General features: G+C 37.0%; 1 pseudogene; it reads left to right on the top strand.

The window, feature by feature from the left end:
• The first annotated feature begins 213 nt into the window (after window positions 1–213).
• LOC782232 (dynein axonemal light chain 1-like) lies at window positions 214–862 on the top strand (annotated as a pseudogene).
• The last annotated feature ends 7,712 nt before the right edge of the window (window positions 863–8,574 follow it).

Here is an 8,574-nt window from a genome sequence, read left to right as displayed (position 1 = left end):
CAGGCAAGTTTGGCCTCGGAGTACAAAATGAAGCAGGACAAAAGCTAACAGAGTTTTGTCAGTCATAGCAAACACCTTCTTCCAACAATAGTGGAAAATTACTCAGTCTTTAAAAAAGAAAGAAATCTTATCATCTGCAACAGCATGGATAGACCTAGAGGATATTATGTTAAGTCAAACAAGTCAGAGAAAGGCAGATAATGTATGATTTCACTTACATGTGGAATCTAAAAAATGAAACAAATGAACAAACAGAACTAAACACAAACAGAAATGACAGTAGCAACTGCCAGAATGGCAGAAGCAACAACAATCAAAGGAGCACTAGCCAGAGGGGAAGAGAAAACCGGCCAGAAGCCATCTGAAGCCAGAGCGATAAGGCTGTATGCCCAGATTCCCCCTGTAGAGAAGATGGACGCATCATTGTCCACACTTTCTAACTGTGAGAAGCTTTCACTGACTACAAACTGCATTGAAAAAACTGCAAACCTGAATGACTTAAAAACCTTAAGAATATTGTCTTTAGGAAGAAACAACACAAACAACTTAAATGAACTGGAAGTAGTAGGGGACACATTAGAAGAACTGTGGATCCCCTACAATTTTACTGAGAAGTTGAAAGGGACCCATGTAATGAAGAAACTGAAGATTCTCTACATGTCTAATAACCTGGTGAAAGATGGCTGAATTTGTGAAGCTGGCAGAACTGCCATGCCTAGAAGACCTGGTGTTTGTAGGCAATCTCTTGGAAGAGAAACATTCTGCTGAGAACTGGATTGAAGAGGCAACCAAGACAATGCCCAAACTGAAAAAGCTAGATGGTACCCCAGTAGTTAAAGAAGATGAGGAAGAAGATAACTAACACTACATTTTCCACTTTGTATTAACTTCTTTAAATGTCTTAAGAATAGATAAGTTTTGTATAGTTGTCTATTTTAAAGATTCTGTGTGAAGCAAATGGTTCTTAAACCTCTCATTCCTTTCTTATATTCTCTTAAACCTATTCAGTATTTCTCCAACAATAACACCAACCTTATATATTCTAGTTCTCTTTTTAGAAACTATACATTTTCAGTTTTTTATTCAGTCCCAGTTACCTTCTGTGTGGCCTCATCTACTGAAACCTTTATAGTCCGGTCATTTTTAACAACAAAAGAATAAGTGTGTTGCTTTATTCGGTTTGTTTAGAATTTTTTAGGCCAGGCATTTAGATATATATACCTAACTTTTGAATCTGTAGGCCATCTTTCCTGAAGGTCCATCTCTTTATGACTCAGAAGCACAAACATGTCATGCCTTTGGTTTGGGAAGAGTTCCTCTTAGAAATACAGCAGCAGCCCTAGACTCAAGACACCAAAGTTGAATTAGAAGAGTTAGGGTGAAAAAAGGAAAAATTAGTACGTTGGTGGCCTTATAGCCCATGTTATATTTACCTATCTTTTGTTCCACAAGTGTGTGCATTGTCAACTGGAATTTACATTGTGTTAACCTGCACATCCACTCAAGTCCTGGGCACAATCAGCCAATTGTTCTATGATCCAAGTCAGTGGTTAAAATGACTGTCATGATTGCCCCTTTGACCAATACTTTGGCCTTATAACACATGTGGACCTGATCTTAGGCAAACATTTTTGGTTTATAGTTCCTCATTTGTTAGATAAGGAAATGTATATAAGCAGTAGTTATATTTGAATTCCTAGCCTAAATGTTGACTATTCATATTTTTAAAATTTTTCCCTAATAACTTTGGTCTATTGACTCTCATGTTGAAAGAAGTAATTGTTGTAAAGGTATAGAACTTAAAAGACTGAATTTGGTACCTTTCAATAAGTCAAATTTAGTATTTCAAAGTATATTTTTAGAAATGTTTAAGTTAAACAGCTCTAAAAATGAATTATGTAAATAGTTGTGGAAGGAAAAGAGATATCTCATTACAGAATCCCAGGCAAATTGCAATATTTTTAAGGACTGCCTCTTCTGTGAAGGATACTAGGTGATTTAACCTCAGAACTGCAAAGCAATAGCTGGATGCAGAGTTTAGAATTTATCATATATGAAAAACTGTTTTTGGAAAATGCAAGATATGGTAGTCAGTAATCCAGATGAAGTCCATAGTAAGCCATGACTGAGTCATAACAGATTGCAAAAAAGAAGTCAAGAAGCTCTCTGCCAAACTCCGAAAGTCCCTCAATCAGAGACTATTAATGCTTGCTATTAATATTTCCCCATTTACTTGTGTAAAACCAGTCAAAGAAACAAAACTGGTCCTGGCTTTCAGAAGTTTTCAGCTATCATTTTAGTAGGAACTACAGGATTTCTCTGAATCACTCTGATCAAAAGGGACCACTGCTTTGACAATCAATTCTAAACAAAAGTTTAGTGCTTTTTTAGCTTACTTTTGCTCTTCCTTAGTTTGATAGGAAGAAATCTTTGCTCTGACTGGCTTATACAGTCAGAGCCTTTGAGTATTTCTTTTCAGAAACATAGACAATGAGAATTACCCTTAGTGATATTTAAGGCCCATAAACTAAGAGGAAAGATGATCTTTTCTTGTACTTTGCACTTCATCTAGTAGGTAAGTTTGAAGCCATGTTGCTATGCATGGATGTATTTTCAAAAGTTACACTGGAAGTGAATATAATAGGAAATGAATGAATGACTTCATATTGAATTTATTTATAAAATGGTTTACACTGTTGATTTTTTTAATTCTGTAGTATAGAAACTAATTTTCTGTTTCTCCTTTAAAAAATTAATTGGAGGCTAATTGCTTTATCTCCTTGTTTCTTAATGTCTTTTAGTCACTGGTAGTTCTCAGAGAAGTATAAGGTGCTTTTCTGTATTCATTTCACACAAAATTTATAATTCAGTTTCACTCAACAAATATTTGAATGACTTTTGTGCATCCTTTTCTTAGAATTAGAGCCAGAATTCATGTCATTAGAAAACAAAAGATAAGGTATATGAAGAAGTTTAGAATATTCTTTCAAATAATTCTTTATGTCATCCTTTACTGCTGCAAATTTAGCTGATAGTAAATATTTTTCATTTATGCTTCTTGGATTAGATATTTGACCTCCTTGGAATGGATTCTTCTCTGTGTTCCTTGTTTAAAATATAATGCCGGATGTGAGAGTTGGACTGTGAAGAAGGCTGAGCGCCGAAGAATTGATGCTTTTGAACTGTGGTGTTGGAGAAGACTCTTGAGAGTCCCTTGGACTGCAAGGAGATCCAACCAGTCCATTCTGAAGGAGATCAGCCCTGGGATTTCTTTGGAAGGAATGATGCTAAAGCTTAAACTCCAGTACTTTGGCCACCTCATGTGAAGAGTTGACTCAATAGAAAAGACTCTGATGCTGGGAGGGATTAGGGGCAGGAGGAGAAGGGGAAGACAGAGGATGAGATGGCTGGATGGCATCACTGACTCGATGGACGTGAGTCTGAGTGAACTCCGGGAGTTGGTGATGGACAGGGAGGGCTGGCGTGCTGCAATTCATGGGGTCGCAAAGAGTCGGACACGACTGAGTGACTAAACTGAACTGATAGAAATCTATGCCACATAAATATAACAACATAGATAAATCTCTAAAATATGATGTGTAAAAAGATTAAATTTCAAAAGGTAAGATGAAATATTATGCCAGTATTGTTTAAAGTTTAAAAACACATAACACTATGTTATTAATGGACACACATAAGGCAGAAGTATAAAAACAAACATGGAAAGAATACATACCACCTCGAAGATGGTCATTATCATGAGAAAAAAGAGAAAGAGATGAAAAGGCTGGGTTTTACCTTATCTAGAGCTTTTTGATGATTCAAGAAAAAAACAGAAGCAAATAAAGTGAAATCTGCCTGGTGCACATACAGGTGTTAGTTACACTATTTTGTGCATGTTTGCTATATTTCATAATGGAGAAAGTTGGAAGACATGGCTGAAGTGAAAATGAAAGGACACATAGTCAACTATTTTGCCATAAACTTGATTGACATCCTTAACCAGGTGACTCTGAAATATGATCCATAATCATAAAGTGTCTAGAATAATTCTTATGGAATGGAGTTCCCCACCTATCTTTTTTTTCCAGGATGGCTTCTCAAGTCAAATAACTTTGGATTCATGGGGATGGGCCTAGTATTAGAATCATGATGTGTTATTATGCATTCCTTTCTCAATTCAATATTACTAAATGCTCACTCAGTCCGAAATACTATACTAAGCTTCCAGCCTCTTCAAAACCTAATTTCTTTCCAAGCTAAATGATAGCAACCAGTATTGACTCTAGATGGTGAACTAAACAGGTGTGAATCTTACTCTACAAACTTGGATGCACAAGATATAAAACATTAGTTTTTAAAAATTAAAACTATAGCCCCATTTGAAAGCTGATAGGAAATTTAGTCTTATTTTCTTTTGGTGCCCTGGTTATACTAGGTTGGTACAAATGTAATTGTGTTTTTGCATTGTTAAAATTTGCTGTTTGATATTAAAACACTTTCTAATTAAACATGGATATGTCGCTGCTGCTACTGCTGCTAAGTCGCTTCAGTCATGTCTGGCTGTGCGACCCCACAGACGGCAGCCCACCAGGCTCCGCCGTCTCTGGGCTTATATTGCATTTTAATACTCGTTTTTTGCTTTATGTTTTTTTTTCTAATGATATTTCTTGCTGTTAATTTTATATTTATTTTAGACTAGAGAAATGATGTTAGACACAAAGGAAATTTGAGTAATTTTAAAATTTGAGTTCAAAATGCATCGTAAAGCAGTGGAGACAACTTGCAACATCAACAATGCATTTGGCCCAGCAACTGCTAATGCATGTACAGTGCAGTGATGGTTCAAGAAGTTTTGCAAAGGAGATGGGAGCCTTGAAGGTAAGGAGCACATTGGCTGGCCATTGGAAGTTGATAACAACCAATTGAGAGCCATAATTAAAGCTGATCCTCTTAAAACTACACAAGAAGTCACTGAAGAACTCGACATTGACCATTCTATGGTTGTTGGGCATTTGAAGCAGATTGAAAAGGCAAAAAAAGCTCAATAAGGGGGTGCCTTGTGAGATGACCGCAAATCAAAAGAAATGTCATTTTGAAGTGCCATCTTCTCTTATTCTACACAACAACAAGACATTTTTCAATCAGATTGTGATATGCGATGAAAAGTGGATTTTCGACAACAACCAGCGATGACCAGTTCATCCTTCAGTTAGATCTTGAAGAAACCCCAAAGCACTTCCTAAAGCCAAACTTGCACCCAAAAAAAGGTCAGGGTCACTGTTTGGTGGTCTGCTGCCCATCTGATCCACTACAGCTTTCTGAATCCCAGTGAAACCATTTCATCTGAGAAGGATGTTCAGCAAATCTATGAGATGCATGGAAAACTGCAGTGCCTGTAGCTGACATTGGTCAACAGAAAGGGCCCAGTTCTTCTCTATGATAATGCCCAACTGTACATCTCACAACCAGTGCTTCAAAAGTTGAATGAATTAGGCTACGAAGTTTTGTGTCATCGACCATATTCACTTGACCTCTCGCCAACTGATTACCACTTCTTCAAGCATCTTGACAACTTTTTGCAGGGAAGATGCTTCCACAACCAGCAAGATGCTGCAAACGCTTTCCTAGAATTGGCGAGTCCCGAAGTACAAGAATAAACAAACTTATTTCTCATTGGCAAAAAAAAATAAAACATAATGCCATTTTAGTGGATTGTTCAATTTCTTCTATTCCTGTAGTGATGGATCAGTGAAAGTGAAAAGTGAAGGTCTCTCAGTTGTGTCTGACTCCTTGTGATCCTATGGACTGTAGCCCTCAGACTCCTCTGTCCATGGAATTCTCCAGGCCAGAATCCTGGAATGGGGAGCTGTTTCCTTCTCCAGGGGATCTTCCCAACCCAGGGATTGAACCAGGGTCTCCTACATTGCCCCCACATTCTTTACCAGCTGAGCTACCAGGGAATCAGTACAGTATTTTAATTCTTCACAGGAAATTTTATTATAGCCTACTGAGGAATCCAGCTTTCCTATGTTCCCTAATTCTAAGCTTATGTTTGTATAACCCAGTCAGGTCTTGAAAGATTTTTGTGTTCTTTGTAAATAGGAGTTTGTTCCTTTAAACCAGAGTTTCTAAACCTGGCACTATTAATATTTTATGCTGGATAATGTTGCGGGGGATGGCTGTTCTTTGTAGTATGGGATGTTTAGCAGCATCTCTGGCTTTTACCCACTAGATGCCAGTAGAACACTCTCCCAAGTTGTGACAACCATTGTCTTTAGACATTGCCATCTGTCCTCTGGGAAATAAGGGTGGGAACAGATTTGCCCCTGGTTAAGAACCAGTGCTTTGTAGCAACATTCCTTTTTCCAAAGTCCATTTGTTTTCAGTTTGTAATCGTATGCTACCTGAGTTGTTTCAGAGAAGGTGATGTATTTGATAATCATGGATGGAAGGAAATAGTCACTGGTGTTTTCTTTTGTAATGCTCTTTTTAATAATTTTTATGTAATATTAGAAAGGCAGGGCTGGAAGGCTCAACTTATGTTTTTCAGCAGGGTCTCCACTTTTATTGTTTAGCATTCTTAGTTATTTTTGGACAATAAGTATTAACCTACCTCTCCTTGCTATCAACAGAATCCAACTTTATGATAGTTTTGCTTTCCCTCTGAAGTTTAAGGCAACCCACTCCAGTGTTCTTGCCTGGAGAATCCCAGGGATGGGGGAGCCTGGTTGGCTGTCGTCTATGGGGTCGCACAGAGTCAGACACGACCGAAGTGACTTAGCAGCAGCTGAAGTTTAACATTTTGAGTATAATTTAGAAAACAGATCATCATTCTTTAGGTGTTCTTGATTCATTCATTGTCCAATAATACACAAATTTTGTAGACTGTAGCAGTCATTAAATAAAATATGTATAAAATTTGGTAATTATATATGAAAGTATCTGGTGTAGACAGTGGTTTTGCATGTGACCAGAAGAATGTCTGGTCAAGATAACTTGGCTGGTAACTTGGTATGGTTACTGGATCTATTCCACAAATAGAGGTGGCATAAGACATGTTAATGTGGTTCCTCTGTAGAAAGAGAAATTTTGACTTGAATAGATACTTCTTCTGATACCTCTTACCAGTGGTCTAAAGTAGAATAAAGAGGAGTAAGAAATGAATCTTAACTCTTAACTTATCCTCAGAGTTGGTGATGTATAAGTTGAGTTGAAGGTAGTTGTCTATGTGACCCAAAATCTTCTAGCTGGATTTTTCTTAGGACTAAATGGAAAAAGCATAGGGCCTAGAAAGGTTGGATTAAGTCATTAGCTTTAAAAAAAAAAAAAACTGGGGGGAAGTGTCAAAGCATCAATCATGAGTAATCTGATTGTCTAACTGCAATCTGATTGTTCACAAAGACCTTACATTGTAAATATTGGCAAAGGGAGAAAAATAACTGTTAAATTGAAAGTTATCCTTTAGCAGAAAGCAATTCCTTTGGCATGCATTTTATTTGGCCTGCTTAATATGTCTGTAAAAACAAATTCAGTGCAGCAGAGCTGGTGCTTCTAACACAGCTAACTTGACCATATTCCTTTATCTTCACTTTAGCAAGAGTGTTTTTAAAGTTTTAAAGTGCAATCAAAAAATATTAAGGGTATGTTTTTTTTTAAACCACTGAGCTTTTAGAAATCATTTATATCTCCATTCCTGCCTTATTATCAACCAGTGAATACAAAGAAAAAAAATGAACAACTAGACTGAGTCTCACCTTTTTCTAACCTAAGATAAATTTTCACTTGACATTTGGAGGAGTCATAACTGGATTCTAGTTAATTTCCCATATTGGGCTGGTTAGAAGGGAACCAGCCAACCAAATTATGATCTAGCAAATTTAACAAGGAGGTGGGGGAGAAGAAGCTATTTTACAGTAGATTTGCACTTTAAAATAAATTGGATGCTGGTGAAAAGTACTCTCAAAGGGCAGATGGATAAATACCTAGCCTGCATTTGGATATTAGAAAATTAAAGTTCATCCTTGCTCGTTCTAAGCCCACTGGAGCTGTAGTTGTGTGTCAACATAATCAGAGTCAGGATTTCCCTATTTCCCTAGTTGGTGTCATCTTCTATGTCTGCTACATCAACAGTCATCCCTCTAGGGGATTTATTAAGTAGAATTCTGTTACTCAGAATGGAAACTTTGTGAGTTATCTTTCCTACATCTAGGTTTTAAAAATTAATTTAGATGTTGGCTAGATTAAGTTGTGGCTAATGTTACAAGGGTGAGATGTTCTTTGCTTTTTTGATCATCAGGGTACCTGCCTCTGAGGTGCTATTGCCTAGAGGGATCAATCTCATCAAAAGACCAGTGAGTTGGTAGCCATAGAGAACATACATATAGGCAGCTCCTTCTCCCAGGGTGTCAGTCATGGTCACAAGCATCATTCCAGAGTCTTTGGCTTCTAGAACCAAAGACTCCATTCTTCTCCATTTTGAAGAACATTTTAACATGTATTAATACTTTGGTATTAATTATCTTTTATATGCAGGAATTCTGTAGCATGACTTTATGACTAAACTTATTGTGT

This window comes from Bos taurus, chromosome 29, assembly GCF_002263795.3.
Source record: "Bos taurus isolate L1 Dominette 01449 registration number 42190680 breed Hereford chromosome 29, ARS-UCD2.0, whole genome shotgun sequence".
Taxonomy (NCBI): domain Eukaryota; kingdom Metazoa; phylum Chordata; class Mammalia; order Artiodactyla; family Bovidae; genus Bos; species Bos taurus.
The sequence above is the reverse complement of the archived record's forward strand: the minus strand, read 5'-3'. Positions and strand labels throughout refer to the sequence as shown.